Source organism: Coregonus clupeaformis, chromosome 10 (assembly GCF_020615455.1).
Source record: "Coregonus clupeaformis isolate EN_2021a chromosome 10, ASM2061545v1, whole genome shotgun sequence".
Lineage (NCBI taxonomy): Eukaryota > Metazoa > Chordata > Actinopteri > Salmoniformes > Salmonidae > Coregonus > Coregonus clupeaformis.
Window position 1 is genome coordinate 20488970 of NC_059201.1, and position 22482 is coordinate 20511451.

The following is a 22482-nucleotide window of genomic DNA, read 5'->3' on the forward strand; positions in this document are numbered from 1 at the left end:
CAGAGATCAGAGGAAAGATACACACATACATGCACCCACACACACAATCCTTCAAACAACCCCCAACATTCTTTCCCAGAACCCCCTCACTTCTGCCAGTCATAGCAGTGGAAAAGGGCACTGGCTTCTCAGCAGCCAATCACCATGATCTTTAATAACAATATTACCCTTGAGCTTCCGGAGGTGTGGGGGAGGGATGGTGACGCCTGTGCTCTACCTGACATTTAAGAAAAGCCGTTCACACACACACACACACACACACACACACACACACACACACAAGAGAGTTGTTCATAACCACAGAGACGATGACAAACATCATGAAATAGAATGGTTATTATTATCAAGAACAACTACAGTTTCTTTGTGTTTCAGAGGTAATGTAATTATATCAGTGAGTAAAGAAACCTATGAGATTGAAGTTATAATAGCCTGTGAAACCTGGAGACAATGTGAATTCAATCAGAAAGTGTTAGTGAGGAAAAGGTGAGACAACACCAAACCTACTGGTATTGGGTTCTCTTGAGACAAATGAGATTATGAATATTTAGGGGGAAAAAATGTTTTTCTTTCCCATCTGCCATTCAGCTCAGTACCTAGCTATCCTCATGAGTCCAGCTTAGAACGACACACGCACGCGCACACACACACACACACACACACACACACACACACACACACACACACACACACACACACACACACACACACAGAACAATGCAAACCAGTATAGAAGGACAGTCTATTCACTGACAGGATCAGACAGAGGACACCTGCTAGTCTGATATACCCCCCTCCTCTTACTCCCTACACCCTTCTTTCACTCTCTCTCCCTCTTCTCTCCCTATCCTTCTCTTTTCACTCCCTCAGTACTTTCCTCTCCCTCCCTTCCTCTTTCCCTCCCTCCCAACCTATTTCCCTCCCTCATTCTCACCTCCCTCTATTAAAATTCTACTCCTTACTCAGCCCCGTCTCTGAGAGTGGGTTAGCCAAGCGTGTCACAGTGAGAACCAGTGAATGTTAATGAACTGAGTGTGTGTCTGTGTGTGTATGTGTGTGTGTGTGTGTGTCAGGGAAGGAGGGAGTATTCTGTGAATATGAGACGTTTCTGTTCTTTGAGGGCAGAGCAAGCAGAGAGAGGGAGTAGAGTGGAGAAAGGGTGAGAGCAGAGAGGGAGGAGAGTGGAGAGAGGGAGTAGAGCAGAGAGAGGGAGGAGAGCAGAGAGAGGGAGGAGAGTGGAGAGAGAGAGTACAGCAGAGAGCGGGTGGAGCGGAGAGAGGGAGGAGAGTAGAGAGAGGGAGGAGAGCGGAAAGCGGGAGGAGAGTGGAGAGAGGGAGGAGAGCGGAGAGCAGGAGGAGAGTGGAGAGAGGGAGGAGAGCGGAGAGCAGGAGGAGAGTGGAGAGAGGGAGGAGAGCGGAGAGCAGGAGGAGAGTGGAGAGAGGGAGGAGAGTGGAGAGAAAAGGAACGAGGCAGTCGGCTGATTCACCACCACTCCATCCATCCATCCCTCCTTTCTCTTTCTCCTCCTCTGCTTCAGTGATGGGGTGGTGGAGGTGTGTGGGAAAGGACCCCCCCACACACACAGACTGCTGCTCCTCATCCCTTCCACCTGCCTCCATCCCTCCTCTTTCTCCCATTGTCATCACTACCTACACCTCTGTCCAACCATCTTTCCCTCTTTCTTTCTCTCCAGCCCCCACACCCTTCTAACCCACATGCTCTGTGTCACCACCATGGTGAAGAAAATGATCGGCCAACAAGCTGGAAGAGGTAGAGGAGAGGAACAAGAGAGGAGAAAGAGATGAAGAGTGAGCTCTGTCCATTCAAGACACTCCAGACTCCCGTTTCCTCGATGGATTATCCAGAGCCCCACGGACAGAGGGAGGAGCGGAGGAGAAAATAAAAAGACGAAGAGAGAAGAGAGAAGAAACTAATTGCACTCCGGACAGCCAGTTCGCCTGACGGGTATATATATAAAAAACTCAAATCATTTCCTAACAACTTCTGCTTCTAAATGTCCCTTTGGCATTTTCCATTTCGGTTTAATCTCTCTCCCTCTCTTTCTCTTTCTCTTTCTCTATCTCTTTTCCCTCCTTCCCTCTCTCCCTCCCCAGCCCTGCAGGCTGTGTTTGGGACTCTGGCTAATTGTGGAGTATTCTCAGGACTCCAGCAGAGGAACGAGAGAGACTCTCTCTCTCTTCCTTTTCATTTTAATTAATTCCCCTCCGTGCAGACACTCAAAGGGACTTTCTCTCCTTCCTTCCCTCTCTCCCTCCTTCTCTCTCTCCCTCCTTCTCTCTCTCCGGCAACTTTTGAGAGCAGCATAATTGGGAGTGGAAGTTGGCTTTTCTGTGCCTGAGCCAGAGGAGTGAGATCTCCCAATCCTTCACACACCGGGTTGTGTGTGAGTGTGTGCTCAGGTGCGTGTGGATGAGTGTGTGTGGAATCTCTGACTTATCCCTAGGGGCTTTGGGAGGGGGTGTACCACACTAGATGATTCCGGTGTGAACTGGACGTGCATGACAGAAAAATGAGAGAATGAAAGAGGGAGTGAGAGAAAAGGTAGTACAGTAGAGCACTAATCCGGTACATATAAGTATTTCCCTGAGGAGGGGTGTGAGGGAAGAAAATACGCCCAACCAGTGATGTGGATGGACAGAGTGAGCAAATAAACGACAAGACAGAGAAGAGGAGAGAAGAGGAGAGACGAGGAGAGATGAGGAGAAAAGACATCGGTCCCTTCACAACATCAGCGAGTCACCCAGACTGAGAAGAATGCACAAGATAGGAGTGAACGGATGAACAAACACACTCTCATACAGTCAGCCCCCCCCAACCTCTTTGCTTTTTGGTCTGTCTCTCTCTTAGGGCAAAGTGCCAACTACACACACACACACACACTCATACACAGACACAAAAGAACAGAATGAAAGAAACCTGGCTTCGTCTGGGACCCTTTTTTTTCAGGATTCTTTTTTTTTAGCACCCATTTATTTTTTCCCCTCTCTGCCCTCTTCACTCTCCTCCTCTCCATCTCTCCATCTCTCCTCTACTCCATCTCTCCATATAGGCTCTAAGAACACCATATCTCTTCTACACAGACGCTTCCTGATTCTTACATTGATTGGTCTTTCAGTTGATCCCTTATCCATCTCTCTCTCTCTCTCTCTCTCTCTCTCCTTCCCGCTTTCTGTCTCTATCACTCTCTCACACTCCTTTGCCTTCCCACCCCCCCTCCTCACACCTCCCTTCTTCTTCTCTCTTCGCCTGCTGCTCCCTCACTTGCCCGGTGTCATTGTCTTCACACACATAGCCGGAGTGTGTTAGTGTGAGTGTGTGTACGGGGGAACCAACCCATTCTGCAGTGGAGCCGCGGAGCACAGGGGGAGCCTGAGGTGAGTACGCACCTACCTTACCCATACCAAATCCTCCTCTGTTTGGTGTCACCTGAGGGCTGTGTTTGTGTGTGAGCGTGTGTGTGTATGTCTGGGTGTTTTCTTTTGTGTGTCGGAGTGTTTTTGTGTGTGTGTCTGTGTGCTTGTGTGTGTTTTTGTGTGTCTGTGTGTAGTATCAGTAAAAGGAGTGTGTCAAAGGGGTTCATTGTGGCACTTTTCTATATTCCCCATGGAATGGTATGTGGAGTACGAGATATGACTATGGTTGACTGGATATTCTGATATCTCAAGGATCACCCGGGTCCCTAGTGTGTGTGTGTGTGTGTGTGTGTGTGTGTGCATGTGCCAATGTTTTTGTATGTGCCAATGTGTGTGTACGTGCCAATGCGTGTGTGTGTGTTTATGTGAGTGTTTGTGTGAATGTGTGTTTATGGAGCCACAGGGTGAGACTGTCTGGGACTATACGTGCTCTGGTTATGAATTACTGACCATGGCTTCAGCCTCATTGCCTGCTATTTCACATTAAGCTTGTAGATACACACACACACACACACACCGCATTCCATGGCAGATTTAAGTATTTCCCAGGGGTGAACAGAAATAGATCTAATTCTAAATCAGGACTGAGCAGAGGGCTAGTGCTCAAACTACCCCCATAACACTTGCAATCCTGCAACACACACATACACACACACACACGCACACACGCACACACACACACACACAGACAAACACGTTGCAGCTCAGCTGCTGCTGCACAATATCATATTTGATTGTTCATTTTGTGCTTGAATCATTCAGACAGAATATGTTTTACAAGTTTACATTTTCTGTTTGAGATATCCTAGTGTTTTCAGGAGCTCAGTGAGAGCCTGCTCCTGTAGTCCATCTGAGATCAGGATGAGATCTGAAATCAAAACTAGGATTGAGATGAGGATTAGAACAGGAGTTTTACCGTCTGACTCTGGTTCAGTTTTACAACCACAGATGAACCATTGTGGGCTGGGGATAAAGGTAGAGAAAGAGGGGGAGAGATTAGGAGAAGCAGTGAAGGCCAGATCCAAACAAACACCTGTTTGTTACAACTAAATGGGATAACGACAAAGGAGTGTAGTGAAAAAGGAGACAGGAGGAGGAAGAACAGGAGGAAGGGAAGTGAAGTGGGAAAGCAAGAAAAAGATGAAAGAGAAAAGATGGAGTTAAGAGAGAAAAAAGGAAAGAAACAGAGGAGGAGGGAGGCTGCAACCCAATCTCCAAATAAAATACCAACTGCAGAATTACACCATGGCTTGACATTTTAATTTCGCCATGTGGTGCCGTATCTTAGGTGTCAGTCAAACTCCACAAAAGTGTAACTAAAACTTAAGTTTAGGCATTCATTCCAAATGGTTACGATTAGGGATAGGGTTAAATGTAAGTTTAGGCATTCATTCCAAATGGTTAAGTTAAGGGTTAAAGTTTGGAAAAGACTTAAAACCAAAACCAAAAAACAAGTGCATAGCACTGGGATTGAACACGCGACCCTCGGCTTAAACTCCCACCCAGTGAATCCTCCACTGTAAAGGCCAGTGAGTGTTCTTCAGGGTGTGCGTGAGTGAAGTCAAACCAAAACTCATCCGTTCACATGCTCTTCCCTTCTTTCTGTCTTTCACCGCAGCCAGGGAGTGAGCAGAGAGGGAGAGAACGGGGACCAGAGGAAAATCCATTAATTCACACAATTTCTCTCTCTATCACTGCAGCCAGGTAAAGAGAAGGAAGAAAGGGGAGAGAAATCTCTGGCATTGTACAGCTCTACTCACCGTCTGTGTTTAGTTATTCTCTCTATCTGATCACTATTGATTTTTGCAACATCTTACACGCACAGACACACACAAACATCAAGATCCACTTCTAAATCCGACGTTCGTCCAGGTCCCCAGGATGTCGGGAGATGCCTTCATAACCGGCCACTAGGGGCAACGGTGAGCACTATTACCATCAAGAAGGCTTGGGTTTTGTTAGGGTGTTGTGGACGGGGGTGGTGTAAACCGTGAGCTTGAGCTCCGAGGCTAGCGCGTTCAATCCCAGTGATAGGCTCTCATTTTCATTTTTATTTTTTTACCCTATTCCAAATCTTAACCCTTAACTTAACCATTCGGAATGAATGCCTAAACTTGATTGTGGAGTTGTTTTTGTTTTAACCCTACCCAAACCTTCCATTTTTCCTTAACCATTCGTAATGAATGCCTAAAGCACCCGCGAGGAGCAACCCAGGTTTTCCAAAACACCTAAAAAATGTTAAAAACTTCGATGTTTAGAGAAACGTGGACAAACATCCGAATCTGAAATCAAATTGGTCAAACCGTGAGATCTTGTTGCAGACACACACACACACACATACACACACACACAGTAATCATTTCAGCTCTGCCAATTACAATATAGTGCAGTAACACTGAGTCAATAAAACATTAAATCAGTCGATCGTCTTCCCTACCTCCTCCCCTCCTCCTTCTCCTCCTCCTCCATCTACCCCCAGGTGAGAGACTGCGTAATATGTTGCAAGGGCGGTGTTGTCATGGATAAAGCTGGTTTAGCAGGACGAAATATACACACACGCACGCACAAATACACACCCACACACACACATACACTGGGATGAGATTTGAGGTGGCTCCTAGCCCCTCTGCAGGTGCAGCATCAAGATTAATGAGCTGTCATCAGCCAATCAGGTCAGCCGAATACCAAAAAGCTGCGTGGGCCAGTGTAGGTCAGGGCTGTGTGTGTGTGTGCGCGCGCGGGTGTGCATGTGTGTGTGTGTTTGTGGTAGTAGGTGTGTGATTGCGTGGACAGAGTTGCTGTGAGAGATTGAGAGGGAGGATGCCCTGATTAGCAGTGAGCTTTTTAAAGTCTCTCCTCCTCCTCACTCTGCAAGTGTGTTCGCTCCTCTCCCTCCCTCCCTAGCTAGCTATTTCATCATCCCTCTCAACCTCTTTCTCTCTCTATCCATCTCCATCCCTCTCTCCTTAAGTCCTCATTTGGGGTGCAGAGCAGGTCAGTTCCAGCAGCAGAATGATGTGTTAGATTAATTAAACATCAGGTCAGTTAAAGGCCATTTGGAAGAGGAAGAGGAATCTTCTATCAGGAGGTGGTCTAATGATCCGAACAGTATGGCATGTGTGCGTGCGTGTGTAAGGGGTCAGGGGCTACCCGTCGACATCCTTTGTTCACTAATCCTTTCTCTAGCCAGCATTTCTATCCCTCTTTCTTCTCATTCTGTCCCTCTCCTCTCCTCTCCTCTCCTCTCCTCTCCTCTCCTCTCCTCTCCTCTCCTCTCCTCTCCTCTCCTCTCTCGTTCTGCATTGCCCATTGCCACGTCTACTTTGTGAGCAGCTTAGAGAGAGCTATCTGGGGCAGGCTGCCCTCTCTCTCTCTTTCTCTCCCTCGGTCTAGCTCCCCTGCTCTCCTATTCTCTCTTTTCTTGCCTGCTTGAAGAGATCTATGCTGAGCTGACACCAATTCCTCATTCAATAGTCATTTTCTTTTCCCAGGCTCCTCCCTCCCTGTCTTCCCCTCCTTCCTCTCTCCCCTCCCTTTCTGAGATTACTGTGACCTTTCTCTCTTTCTCTCTCTTCCCAGACTCAGGTAATCCCTCCAGCCGATACTTAGCTCTGCTACTGGTTCTCTCTCTTTCTTTTTACACATTCCTCTCTTCGTTCCTGCCCTTTCGTCTGTGGCTGTGTGTCTGGGAGTTGAGCTGAGTGAAGGAGACTCACTCAGAGAGAAAGGGTTGGGTTGATTTATAGCCCCCCAGTCATCACTGGTATCAGCCTATATTCAGCATCATATGCAGTATCCTACCAGCTATAAATTGTATTGTACATGGTTAGACAGGGTGAGACAGCTTATATCTGCTCTAAGGCCCCCTGTAATACTCTGTGATACTCTTTGATAGTGTGTGCTTAATCCTCTGTAATTGAGGGTAGAACAGCTCTTGTTCTCTGTGTTTCTATCCTCTACCCACAAGAGGGAAGAGTTGAGCCAGTCTATGGTGTATATAGGGGGCAGTTAAATGGTCACTGAGTGCAGGAGGGTGCATGCGTGTATGTGTTTGTGTGTGCGTGTGCATGTGTGTGTCTAGTAGAGAGAGAGAAAGCCCCTGTGTGGTTGTGTGAATGGGGTCTTTGTTAGCAGGGCTGAGAGACAGTGAGCCGTGAGAGAGAGAGACTCGGACACACAGTAATACCTGACAACCCCCTCTCTCCCCCCATCGCCCAAGCAACCCTGTGCCCCCAATCCACACATACACTCTCACATGCACATACCTGAAATACCTCATCCTGAAAGCCTGTCCTATAATACTTTTCTCCCTCTCTCTTTATCCTACTCTATACCGCCTCTCTACGTCGCTACTTCCTTATCTATTCCTCTCTTTCCTCTATATCCCTCTCTAGATCTTTACCTCCCCCTCCCTCTCTCTCTTTCTGTCTTTTGTGTTTGAACAACTGAAACTGTTTCCTTGTTCCTGGCCCTCTGCTTTATCTGACCAGGAGAAGGGGAGGAGGGGGGCTGTTGACTTACCTGTGGCTAATACACAGAGAGCACTGTGTGTGAGAAGAGAGGGGGCGGGAGAAAAAAGTAAAGATATTGAGAAAGGGAGAGAGAGGGAGGGAGGGAAAGAGAGCAAAACAGGTGCATACACATGGAGGGTTCCGTGTAGTAGATATCAGAAATGGAGACACATTTATGTTTTCTTGAGTCGTCTTAACAAAAGGAACATAGGTTCATGGAGGAATGGGAATGCAAACTCTCAGACATTCACAAGACTTCCTTTATCATCTCCTGTAGAAGAACATGGAGAAGATGGGTGAGTACAGCATGAGATATGGAGAGGTAGAGGAGAGGGTGTGGTCTGTTATATGGGTATTGTCAGTTGCATTGACTGATTGGCTTATGGAATGTGGGGCTTTGAGTATGAATCTTATGGTAGATTTAGTGTGCAGAAGACATCATGCTATGGGTGAATTATAATTTTTGCTAAATCTAAATCTGTGGTGTGTTGTAATGCTTTGAGTGGCTGAGACAGCGAGTAGGGAAAGCAGTGAAATAGATATGTTCACTTCTCTCTATACGTCTCACTCCTCTGCTCTCCCTCCCCTCTTCCTACCTATCTATCCTCTTTCCGTCTCCTATTCTCTCTCCCAACTTACCCTCTATCTCCCTTTCCTTTCCTCTCCCTCCTCCCTCTTTTCTATGTGTTTCTGTCTTTGAAATTCTGTTGTAGTTTTATCATAGTTGTGAGTTATACCAAGATGCTTGTTGTTCTGTTGTAGTTGTATCATAGTTGTGAGTTATACCAAGATGCGTATTGTTCTGTTGTAGTTTTATCATAGAGTAGTGAGTTATACCAAGATGCTTAAGGTTCTGTTCAGAGGATTGTCTTAACTCATGTCATTAGAAGAAGAATGGCCATATCGTCTCTTTTCATCTAGAATTGATGACGGCACAACCCATACTGTCTATGGCGCAGCCAATATAACTTATTGTATTCATAACTAATGGTAGATCATAGGATGTCATTGGCTTAGGGGAACACAGGGACAGCATTGTCTCTCTGCAAGGAGGAGTGGCTTCAACAAGGGAACGGTCCCTTTCTTCTCCCTTCTCCCCCTCCCTTCACCTGCCTCTTCTTTCTCCGGGGGCGAAGATCGTTAGGTGTCTTATCTAGAGGTCTTTACATCACTCACAGCTCTGTTATCACTGCAGCCAGGGCACCTCTTGCTTCTCTCCTCCCTCCGCAGAAAAGGAGTAGATTTCTGAACCGAGGAAGGGAGGGATGGAGGGATGGAGGGATGGAGAGATAGAGGGATGAAAGAAAGGGGGGCGGAGAGGTTCGACCTGTCTGGACAGCCTCCTTTTCTTGTTTGTTTTGTTGTATATGGAAGCGGGCATTGACACAGGCTGGACCAATGTAATCAATCCAATTCTGAATGTCAGAGCGGGGTCTGGAAATAGTTACTAATAATGACACACACACACGCAGAAACAGACACACACACTTATCACTGCTGTCATGCGTGTGGAGTGGACTCAGGCAGCAGAGTCTGGATTATATCTGTGTGCGTGTGTTTACTGTAAATAATGTAGAATAAGCTAATACGCTTTCCGTATTCCGATAAACTTGCCTGGCTGTTGACCATAGGGATCAGCTTTAGGATTATGTCACTCAAAGCCAAGACCTCGACTTATCAGCACTCACACACACGCATGTGCACACGCACACGCACACACACACACACACACACACACACACATAAATGGTCTACGCAATTCAAACCTGTTCCCACCACAAACGCATTCTTTGATTATAGCTCTCTTCCTTTCCCTCTCCTTTTACTATCTGTTTCTGTCTCACTTTCTTTCCCTCTCTCATTCTCAACTTCCATCATCCCTCTTCTCTCTCAGTCTCTCTCTCTTAACCCCTTTCAGTTTTAGGTAATTATATTTCAGGTCTTCCTTCTATCCCTCTCTCTGTCCCTCCTCTCGTCTCTCTAATTCCTCTATCCCTCTCTCTGTCCCTCCTCTCGTCTCTCTAATTCCTCTATCCCTCTCTCTGTCCCTCCTCTCGTCTCTCTAATTCCTCTATCCCTCTCTCTGTCCCTCCTCTCGTCTCTCTAATTCCTCTATCCCTCTCTCTGTCCCTCCTCCCTCCCCTCTACTTCATCTATCCCATCTATCCCTCTGAAACTCTAGGAGCTCTTACACTACAAAACAGCTCCTTGTTCTGTGGGATCAACCTTCAGAGTGAATAACCAGACTATGTTTATAGTGTGCGTGCATTTGTGTGTGGTGTTACCTCTCCTAGGCCTCTGATTGTTGACTCGTACTTATTCAACCAGTTAATATTGTAGAGTGTCATCTTCTGCCTCGCCTGTAACATAGCAGCAATAATGACCTCTCTCTAAACAAGATGGAAGGAGAAGACAATGACTCACACAGTGAGAAGATGAGAGGATAGAGTGCAGGAGAGGACAGGGGGATACTCTGAGGCGCTATTCATGTCATAAGAAGGAATTCCCCTCGACCACCCCAACAAATTGGGGAAAACAAACATTATTTCCCACTGACCTCCATTATAAAAGAGCCAACTTCGTTGTCAATCTTTTGTTATACAGAAATAACAAAATATGCCGAAAGGCTGCTTTGCTTTGTTCAATGTATATGCAACCAGGTCCAAAATCCCGACCTACGGTTCGCAATGTTCCCACGTAGGGAAATAAAGCCTGAGAGAAGAGCCCTGTGGCTTCAGGCTATTCGGTGTGGAAGAGTGGGAAATTGTGGGGACCCGGTGTCCAAGTAGGCTATGTGTGTGGAAAACATTTCATCACAGGTAAGACATTTAACTCCTTTAGTATAGTCAGTTTGTAGCTACACTCACTACCTGTAGCTTTACAGTCTGTTCGTTTGTGTTGTTGGTCTTGGCTAGCTTAATGTTCTGGTTGGTAGCTAGCTAGTACTCACTCACGTGGCTAACTTTAGCACCGTCATGAAAAGGGGCATGAGGGAAGCCCTACAATATTACAGTTTTCTAACTAGTGAGAATGCTTGGGAGCAGGCAAGGTTGAAAAGTAATCTTTAGACATGTTGTACTTTTCTTAAAATGTAGTTTTGTAATTGACTAAAAGAAGAAGACAACAAGACAATTGCGTTTGAAAAAGGTCAAGTGTTTGCTGTGAGCCAATTGGGTAACCATGGTAACCATTGGGTTGTTTTCCCCACAGGCGGGCAGGGCCGCAACGTTCTATTTAATACCGACTGGGACTATACATTGGCAAGTGGATAAGAGGAGAAGGGTTGGAGGAGAGGAAAGGAGAGAGTGAAGAAGAAGAGATAGGTATAATGTATTTGCAGGATTATATCATGATGTCAGAGCTAAAATGGAGTTGAAGATTAAAGAGTGGCCATAGCAGAGGGCTTCATGTACAAATTTATTGTATGGTCAGAATAAAGATGGAGCATTAGATACAGCAGTAAGGCTAGTGATTGAGATGAAGAGCATTGGAGTTGACAGAGTGGAAGAGAGTGGTGGATGTGATAGACTGGTGTTCCAGTATTACTGTAACTCCCTGCTGTCAGAGAGAGTGAGAACGCTACACACACACATTTATATAGACACAAACGCTAAGGTTGAGAGGAGAGGATGCTCACAAGTACTCAGACACTAAAACAAAAATACAGTCACACGTCTATATGGGGGTTGGGGAGGTGGGTGTCTCTGTGACTAACTCGCTGCTGTTTTCTATGGCTTTCTATTCCTATGTGATTTTCTCTACTGTCACATTGGGTCCAAAGCCATTGGGTACAGAGTGGAACCTCTGCTATGTCACACACACTAACACACACACACATTCACACTGACGGGACTAAAGCCATCGGGTACGAAGTGGAACATCTGCTTACGAAAGGGGAGAGAAGGAGAGGAGGAGAGCAATGGGGTGAGGTTGTCAGGGCTTGAGGAAGGAGAGGTTGTAACTAATCTGCAGCATAACTCAACACACACTGGAATCTTCTCTTTGTGTCAGACTGGGTCCAAACGCCTTTCATTTCATTTTTCTCTATTTATTTATCTGTATGAATGAAATGTAAATGACTGAATGAACTACATTTTATTTTCGTGTCAAATCGCCAGTTAGCAACCCATCCCTTATGGGATTAATTGACACATAAACAAACATTACAATTATTCACTGTGATAATTCTGTGATCATTGTTCTTCCGGTGTTCTCTGCAGTGCGCATCGCATAAAGAGTGAAAAAGTGTAAGATAAAAATCAATACATAACAGTAAATAAGGTTATCCAAACAATAATTATATCCCTAGAGCAGTAAAAAATATGCATACATACATACATATTTATTTGTATTTATTTGTATTATTTTTACTGCTCTAGGGTTATGATTATTGTTGGATAACCTTATTTACTATTATGTATTGATTTATTTTTCACTCTTTATGCGGTGCGCAGTGCACAGAATACCGGAAGAATTATCACAGAATTATCACAGTGAATTATTGTAATGTTTGTTTATGTGTCAATTAATCCCGTAAGGGATGGGTTGTCAACTGGTGATTTGACACGAAAATAAAATGTAATTCATTCATTCACACACAGAGTGTGTGCCCTGAGGTGTCTTCTGTAGGCACCCTAGCTCTGGCTCAGAGTTAATTGCCCCAGTATGAGACAGGTTGAACAGAGCAACACTTTCTTAGAACACACACAAACAAACAACACACACACACACACACTCCCTAGTGGACACTTGTTCATGCTGACTCAGGTTGGTATCTAATGAAGCTCTCAGTTGTACCACCTGTCTCTTAATCTCACAGTAGCATGTGATTGGCTAATGGCAGAGAGGAAGATCTGTTAACGTGGTACTTTCTCTAACCGGCCAAAACCCCTACTGTAACTGTTAGTCCATATGGGAGAGTAAGAGGATTCCGACAATTCAAATTACCACAAAGGTGTGTTAAAGTATTCTCCAGCCAGCCATATCTGTGGGCTACTGACAACTGTATTTTCTGACATACCAAAGATTGCCCCTCAATTGTCAAATAGAGAGACTGTGTGTGTGCTGCATATCACTTGTATATCACAGTGAGTGTTCTTTTTGCCTCAGCTGGACAGTAATCTGTCGTAATACATTATTTCAGGCGTAATAACTCATGATACTAGTCGGTTTCGTCCTGTAATGCCGTAGGGAGAGTCTGATAAGAAATTAGCTTTCCTCCTGCTTGAGTGGCAGAGATAGATAAAATGTTGATCTAATCCTCAATGCAGTGTGTGTGTGTGTGTGTGTGTGTGTGTGTGTGTTTTGGCATAGTTATGAGCTGAGATATCGATTAGCACAGTAACTTTCTCTCCATTAAGTTTCCCACACAAAAGATCAGGAATCTATTAACCTCAAATGTTCTAAACTTCTCACGCCTCAACATCCCCTTGAAAAGTTTCAATTTAGCTTCAATGTTTGATCATTTCTGGAGTGTTCTTTTGCCTTCTGGATAAGAAGTTTGCCTACTTTAGCAGTATTTACTGACATGAAAATCTGATTATACTTTAATACCCTCTCTCTCTCTTCTCTCTCTCTTTCTCTCTCTCGCTCATTCTCTCTGCAGTTATTACATGTGTCTTAGTCAGACCATGCCCCAGTTCACCTTCGCCTGTTTTTGCAGTCTGCACGGCTTCTGCCGGAGACGGAGGAAGAAGAAAAAGCAGAAAAGGGAGGAACAGGATGAGATGGAGGAGAAACGGAGGGATCAGGAGACTGAGGTGTGAAGGAAGCCTGGAGGGACTTCACCCTCCTCTTCATTCTCTCAGAGACTCTGGTGTGGTCACGGCTGTGATGGCATTCTAATTTCTAGGGCATTCTTCATTCTAAGTCCAGATCCTTTTCTAGTCTTCACGCTGTGGTGCTCTCTCCTCCACCTGCAGCAGCTGTCCAATCAGCAGATTCACTGGAGTGTGTAGGTAGAGGTCAAAGCTCAAAACTAGCGTTCTTTACAATCTCCTACACCAAGGACACACACAAACACACACACACACACATTAATTAATTAAAGCCCTGTGTGGGTCTGTAAATGCCAGTGGGGCGTAGGGACGCCTGTCACCTGTTTATGATGAAAGTAGTGAATGTGATTGTGTGTGCACTGAGACTTCATTGCAGCTGGACCACAGAGAGTTGCAGGACTGCACCTACCAGTTAAGATAAGCATATGCTGCAGAATGAATGCCCTTTACACACACACATGCGCGCACGCACGCAAACACACACACGCAGGTCTCATTAGCTTGTGTAATTATGCATGGCACGTCCAGTTGGCCAGTGGAGATGTAATTAACCTTTTCCAGCAGGAAACAGCAATCTGGACGTCTGACACACACACACACACACACACACACACACACACACACACACACACACACACACACACACACGTCTGGTGTCACGGAAATAAAGCGTCAAAAGACAGCGGCTGGCATTCAATGATAATCCCCTCACGCATATTTCCATCCAAGGCTTAAAACACTAATAATGCCAGATTACCTCTCCTCTCCTTTTATCTTCCCTCCTTTCTCTCTCAACCTCTTCTTGTCCTTCTCTGTCTTTCTTTCTCCTTCACTCTTCCTGTCTGTATGTCTGTCTGTGTCTGGCTACCAAGCCTCTTTCTCGCTCACATTCTCCCCGTCTCCCTCTCCTTTCTCCCCTCTCTCAATCTGTTTGCCCACATCCCTCTTTCTTGCTCTTTATCTCTCAGTGAAACATGTTCTCTGGGCAGTGAGCATGGCCTAGTGTTTTAAGCCTTGGATGGAAATATGCGATAGATTAACACCAGCACTCTGACTCTCGCTCAGGGAGCCCTCTCGCCAAGACCACAAAAGCTGCTTTACAACAGTTGAAGGGGTAGGATGCCTGTGTGTATGTGTGTGTGTGTGTGTGTGTGTGTGTGTGTGTGTGTGTTTGTTTATAAGAATAGATTAAGCGATAGGGTTGATTGTGTATTTACCCATTCTACCATTGAGAAAAGTGAAATGGGATAACGCTAAGCCATTTCACAGAGATGAGCAGATATTATGAGTCACCATGTTACAGAAAGGCTTTTCAACGAGAAAGAGAGGGAGAGAGAAAAAGAGAGGGAGAGGGGGAGAGAGAGAACAGTTAATGAGAGAGGGATGGAAATGGAAGAGGGAGCTAATATTTGGCCGTCATGCTAATTGGCTACAGTTGCTAACTCTCTGAGGCAAGAGGAGGAGGTTTAGAAAAGCACAGCCTGATCCCGGCATTACACTCGTTTAATGCTCCCTCCATCACGTTAAAGAAAGGATTCGCTTGAATAATGAAGAGGAGCTGAAATTAATAACATGTTGTTATTATCTGTGGGAGGGTTGTTTTTCACCTGAATGACTATGTGTAGTCTTCTATGGATCATATCCATGCTCACCGAGCCTTACTCAAGGACAAACAGCTAAAAATAGAGGGGAGTACGCGACTCCTATAATAGCAGGAGCGAATGAAGGAAGGGAGAGGGAGAGAGAAAGAGTGCTGTCAGATTAGATTCGGGTCAGAAAAGATGGGAAGACCAAGTGAGGCAGAGGGTGTTTCATACAGAGGAGATTCATCTCTCTCTCTCTCTCTCTCTCTCTCTCTCTCTCTCTCTCTCTCTCTCTCTCTCTCTCTCTCTCTCTCTCTCTCTCTCTCTCTCTCCCTCTCTCTCTGTCTCTCTCTCTCTCTCTCTCTTCTCAATACATCACTATCGTACACCTGCAAGGTGGGGGAGGGAAGGGGAGAGAAAGAGAGACAAATAAACTGAAATATAGCGGGGTAAGGAGAAAGAAGAAAACCTAAATTTCTCTCCTCATCACCCGCTCCTCTCTCCTCCTCTCCTCATCACCTGCTCCTCTCTCCTCCTCTCCTCATCACCCTCTCCTCTCTCCTCCTCTCCTCATCACCCGCACTTCTCATCACCCTCTCCTCCTCTCCTCATCACCCGCTCTTCTCTCCTCCTCTCCTCATCACCTGCTCCTCTCTCCTCCTCTCCTCATCACCTGCTCCTCTCTCCTCCTCTCCTCATCACCCTCTCCTCTCTCCTCCTCTCCTCATCACCCGCACTTCTCATCACCCTCTCCTCCTCTCCTCATCACCCGCTCTTCTCTCCCCCTCTCCTCATCACCCTCTCCTCTCTCCTCCTCTCCTCATCACCCGCTCCTCTCTCCTCATCACCCTCTCCTCTCTCCTCCTCTCCTCTCCTCATCACCCTCTCCTCTCTCCTCCTCTCCTCATCACCCTCTCCTCTCTCCTCTCCTCTCTCCTCCTCATCACCCTCTCTCCTCCTCTCCTCATCACCCTCTCCTCTCTCCTCCTCTCCTCATCACCCGCTCTTCTCTCCTCCTTTCCTCATCACCCTCTCCTCTCTCCTCCTCTCCTCATTGCCCTTGCATCTCTTCCCTAATGAAGATTAAAGTGAGCCATCTACTCTAATGCTCTAATTGGGCCTAGGAGATGGGAACCAATAGAGATTGATAGAGATGGATAGAGATATAGTGATAAGAGAGGAGGGGTGAAAAAGAGAGAGACGGATTGAGGGTTAGGACAAGTGAGGAGATTTAGTGATTGAGAGAGAGAGAGAGAGATAAAGAGAGAGAGAGAGAGAGAGAGAGAGAGAGAGAGAGAGAGAGAGAGAGAGAGAGATTGTGTAATTGTGATGGTAATGGGTTTTGTCAGGAGCACCTGTCAGGGTCGAGCTGGAGCCGCTCCGGAGCGAGGAGGAGATGGAGGAGAGAAAAGGAAGAGGGTATTGGAGTCAGGATCCCTCTGAGGAAAGTCCTATCCATGGCAGTGTTACCTGATTGCCAATTTGTGTCTGTCTTCAGACATCACACACACAAAACATACACACACATACACTGTAGTGGAATGATGGAGTTGATTGGACAGGCTCTTGGCGCCTAACGAGGGGTCCAGGGCAATCACAGACCAGTTGCTTTGTGACTGGAGGAGAATGAAGGCAGCTACAGCTTGTATTCGCATAATTTCTAGATGAAAAAGGAGCGCTACACTGATTGTCTTCCCCCCTACTGTGCATGCAGCTGAGTTGTGTTTGAATCGGGCGTGCTGTTCAGAAATGTATACTTGAACAGAGAACTTTGATCAAACTTCTGTGATTGAGGATAGAGTCCTCATCTTTTTCTCTGTCTTTCTTCCTCTCTCGCTCTTTTTCTCTTCACTCAATCTCGTTTGTCCTCCATCTCTTTTTCTCTCTCTTGCACGCACACATCGATTGGAGAGTCGATATTGAGCAGTGGCTCTCGTCTAAATGAATATTTGATTTCTCTGGGGGTTTCATACTGGTACCCATGGCATTGAGTTACAGTCTGAGGGATTGCTCTAAACGTGTTTGATTAAGTTTGTGTGTGTACGTGTGTGTGTGCGTGCCTGCCTGCGATACAACCCCCAACACACACACACACACACACACACACACACACTCATGCACACACTCACACACACACACCACTTGTCTAGAATACAACACTCACTGCTCAGCCTCTGCCATTAAAGCTGTTCATTTATCAGAGACACATGGTGATTTCTGTTTGATTGATGTGAGCACTAGGCCCAGAACTGTGTCTCTCAAACAGAGTCCCCAGTTCTCTGCAGCGATATGGTGAAATCAGATGCTTGCCTTGTGGAGCACAGCAGTCATAGAAATGTACATTTTAATAGCATTATTCTTGTTACAAAATCCAATAGTGTTATTCAGGTACAGTATATGGGTGTATTCTAGGGCTTAGGGTGGGAAGCAAATCCTTAGTACTGCAGTCATCCATTGTAATGTAAGGATGAGAGACCCTGGTCTTGTGCTGTAACTCCAAACACAAACACAAGTTATGTTTCTCTCTGTCTGTCTGTTTGTCTGCTTTGTTCTGGTGTTTGTGAGATCTGATTGGTCTCTGCGCAGTGGTGTGTGTGTGTGTGTGAGTGAGTGAGTGAGTGAGTGAGTGAGTGAGTGAGTGAGTGAGTGAGTGAGAGAGAGAGAGAGAGAGAGAGAGACCACGCTGGGGTAATCTGCTTCTGCAAGAGTTTGTTACATTATTCATCTTCCTGGGGCTCTGCAGCAGGGAGGGAGAAGCGGAGAGGGTTGGAGGAATAGAGGAAGAGAGAGAGAGAGAGAGAGAGAGAGAGAGAGAGAGAGAGAGAGAGAGAGAGAGAGAGAGAGAGAGAGAGAGAGAGAGAGAGAGAGAGAGAGAGAAACAGAGAGAGGGTATAGGACTAAGATAGACCAGCCAAACCTCTCCGCACTGAGAGATACAGTATCAGATACATTACTACCAAAGATTGAAGGGGGTTATTCATGAAACTTTACAGCCACAGTAAAACAGTCTTCTAAAACCCATCTTTAAAAATCTAAGTGTCCTTCGTGGGAGGGATCTCAGATATTTCAGACTCCAGAGTATGTTGTCCAGAGCAGATATCTGTTCTAAACAGACAGGTGTTAGTTAACCTGAGCCGTGTATTAAACGTCCACCCGAAGGCCTGGGGCGAGGTAAAGAGAAGAGACAGTGAGAGGAAAGGGCTGGGTTTGGATCCTCAGAGAGAGACTTTGGCCCTCGGATCAGACAATATTGACAGGCTATCACCCACACACCCAGCCATGTCTGACACTGTCTGACACCCATCATTAACACACACACGTGCGCGTGCATACACACACACACACGCACGCCGAAGGGAGGGGTGTGTGTGTGTGAGGCGGAGGGCTGTGTGGTTGGGATGCGGAGCACGTCCGAGGTCTGTGAAGTTCTCCTTGCAGAAAAGCCTCATTAAAGAGGCTTGCCTTAACACAGCTGTCTACAGCCAGACCAGACCACACACACAGAGAGGGAAGGAGAGAGAGAGAGACTGAGGAACACAAGCACACACACAGACACACAAACACATATGAAATACGATATAAAGCATCTTTCTCAGGACACTGTGGTATTACACGGTGTTCGAGTGTGAGAGAATGGGTTTGTTAGAAGAAAAAAAAGAATGTCCGCAACTATGGGATGCTCCCATGGTGATCTAATCAGACGCATAGAAAAAGACAAAGTTTCGTTCCGAGTTGGATCTTCGTCAGGTCAAGATCCAACTCAGAACGAAACCATGTCTTTTTTTGCGTCTGATTAAATCACCATGGGAGCACACCCAAGTAGCAGACATTGCTTTTTTCTTTGATCCGTACTTCTGTCCTGCACCTGATGAGTTGGATGTGCATATTTGTCTATTCTTTCTATTTTTTATTTTTATTTTTTAGAGTGGGTTTGTTCTCATCAGGGAGGGATTTGACCCCTCCCTGCAGACTCCCTGATCTTCCTTTTTTCCGTGTCCCTCTCTACATCAACAGTGTTTAAACTATGTTCTCCCAATACTATTCCCTCCTACAGTAATATGATATTCATGTATATTTGATTGTGTCACATCTGTGGAGATTGCCTATGGTGTGTCTGTGTGCCTTTTAAATCTGTGTTTATGAATAAATAATAGATTGCTATGCACTCTGATTATTAAAGAAGCCATATTGCCAGAAAGCCATGATGAAATTATATTGTAATTCCTGCCTCTCTGATGAATAAATTGATATTTTTCTTTCTTGCAATTTCTTTCCTGTTTCTGTTCTGGTAAATGAGAGCTAAAGCTCTCTTGTTTTGCACTGAGACTCCCTGACGTTTGCATTTGTATGGTTTTCACAACTGTGCTGAGATTTTTTTAATAAAACCGTTATGTTTCTAAATAGTTGATGTGTGATGTTTTCAGTGATATTTAATAAAGTGGAGAAGACCATTTCTCAGTGGTCTGCCTGCTAAGTGACAGTGATATGAGAGAGGCAGCACTGGTTGTGATGACTGCAGCTTAATAAAGACACATTAATGGGAGTCCATAATAAAGATGTATGCTGTCTCCCCCTCCTCCTCCATCCTCCCTTCTCCCTCCATACTTCTCTCTTCTCTTCTAAAGCAGATGGTCCCACTGCCAGTGCTTCACCAAGGTAAATGTTCAGAGGGTGATAAAGAGGGAGAGAGGGGTAGAAAGAAAGAGAAGGAGGGTGGGAGGGGAGGGGAGTGGAGAGGAATGGAAAGAGTATATGTGAGGGATGGAGGTATGGAGAGAGAGAGAGAGAGAGAGAGAGAGAGAGAGAGAGAGAGAGAGAGAGAGAGAGAGAGAGAGAGAGAGAGAGAGAGAGAGAGAGAGAGAGAAAGAGGAATGGAATTGGAGGCAGGTATGGAAAACTAAGAAAAAATCTAGAAAATGCAATTAAGAGCCTTTAGGCAGACAGTTGCTGTTATTTGGTCAATTTAACAATTTAATGATTTCCTCTGCATTTCACATGAAGAGCTCTCACCTCTCTTTGATCCTGTGGTAATCACATAAGCAGTGTGGTAATGACACATACACACCCACCCATACGTCATTCCTACCCTCATCCAGATATATGCCTCATTAGCTTTCAAGTTTGTCTTGCCCATGCTCTAATCATCATTTATTTGGGATTTATTTGGGTTATATTCTGACACCCTCATAGTGAGTTAATTGTGTGGGCAGACTCTGTGCCCTGCTGTGGATCTCTTCTCTGGCACTACACAACACACCATACTGTATGGGCCTCTCATAAAAACTTCAAGAGCAAGAACAACACATCACAAAAAGCCTGTGTGTGTGTGTGTGTGTGTGTGTGTGTGTGTGTGTGTGTGTGTGTGTGTGTGTGTGTGTGTGTGTGTGTGTGTGTGTGTGTGTGCGTGTGTGTGGGTGCATTCCGTGACAGTAATAGCTTGCACAAAACAAGATACAGGCTTCTAATAATAGAGCTGATTAACATATTGTAGAAAGCACAAAGACAATATGCAGGAAATATCCCAGGTGTGCCCAAGCTGAGAGAAAGAATCCCCACTGGTACCATTTACCCAATTCAACTCCTCTCTACTGTGTTTGGTGTAATGCAATTTTACACAACAAAAACTAAACTGTGTTTGGGTAGTTTTAGAATGAAAACTATTTTGAGTAGTTCTTTGGAAGGTGTGAGGGGTAGGTTTAAGATAAGGAACTATTTTAAAAGCTGTTATTTGAAGTCGTTTTTCCCTCTCTCCTCCGTGTGTTGAGTTTCCTGTCGAGCTACGTTGAGACGGAGCATTAGAAAGACAGAGCTCTTTAAATAGCTTATTGATCAGTCGTTCTCACACCTCCATTTCCAGAGAGAGAAAGAAAAGCTTTAGAAAGCTTTAGACTCACAAAGTGGGCTTTTTCCAAAGGACCGCAGGGAACTCCGCTTTGTGTCTGTAAAATTCAATTTACCTTTTCACAGATGGACAGCACTGCAGCTGGTGTATAATGTATACACACAAAAACACGCACAGCGATAGACACACACACAGGCACACAGATACAGTGCCTTGCAAAAGTATTCATCCTCCTTCGCATTTTTCCTATTTTGTTGCATTACAACCTGTAATTTAAATTGATTTTTATTTGGATTTCATGTAATGGACATACACAAAATAGTCAAAATTGGTGAAGTGAAAAAAAAATATATATATATAAAATAAATAACGGAAAAGTGGTGCGTGCATATGTATTCACCACCTTTGCTATGAAGCCCCTAAATAAGATCTAATGCAACCAATTACCTTCAGAAGTCACATAATTAGTTAAATAAAGTCCACCTGTGTGCAATCTAAGTGTCACATGATCTGTCACATGATCTCAGTATATATACACCTGTTCTGAAAGGCCCCAGAGTCTGCAACACCACTAAGCAAGGGGCACCACCAAGCAAGCGGCACCATGAAGACCAAGGAGCTCTCCAAACAGGTCAGGGACAAAGTTGTTGAGAAGTACGGATCAGGGTTGGGTTAACTTTTAACATCCCACGGAGCACCATTAAATCCATTATTAAAAATGGAAAGAATATGGCACCACAACAAACCTGCCAAGAGAGGTTCCGCCCACCAAAACTCACGGACCAGGCAAGGAGGGCATTAATCAGAGAGGCAACAAAGAGACCAAAGATAACCCTGAAGGAGCTGCAAAGCTCCACAGCGGAGATTGGAGTATCTGTCCATGGGACCACTTTAAGCCGTACACTCCACAGAGCTGGGCTTTACGAAAGAGTAGCCAGAAAAAGGCCATTGCTTAAAGAAAAAATAAGCAAACACGTTTGGTGTTCGCCAAAAGCCATGTGGGAGACTCCCCAAACATATGGAAGAAGGTACTCTGGTCAGATAAGACTAAAATTGAGCTTTTTGGCCATCAAGGAAAATGCTGTGTCTGGCGCAAACCCAACACCTCTCATCACCCCGAGTACACCATCCCCACGGTGAAGCATGGTGGTGGCAGCATCATGCTGTGGGGATGTTTTTCATCGGCAGGGACTGGGAAACTGGTCAGAATTGAAGGAATGATGGGTGGCGCTAAATACAGGGAAATTCTTGAGGGAAACCTGTTTCAGTCTTCCAGAGATGTGAGACTGGGACGGAGGTTCACCTTCCAGCAGGACAATGACCCTAGGCATACTG

At 45.4% G+C, this 22482-nt stretch overlaps 2 long non-coding RNA genes across 3 annotated transcripts in view; one reads left to right on the forward strand and one right to left on the reverse strand.

The window, feature by feature from the left end:
- LOC121575323 overlaps positions 1 to 22482 on the reverse strand; it is a 115159-nt gene that overhangs the window by 26047 nt on the left and 66630 nt on the right. The window lies entirely within an intron of this gene.
- LOC121575322 lies at positions 1392 to 15858 on the forward strand. 2 transcript variants are annotated; one of them, XR_006002314.2, is made up of 3 exons: positions 1392 to 1965; positions 2115 to 3395; positions 13551 to 15858. It is a non-coding gene; the product is annotated as an uncharacterized LOC121575322 (long non-coding RNA). The 2 variants fall into 2 exon arrangements; XR_006002315.2 differs by having other exon boundaries at positions 3314 to 3395.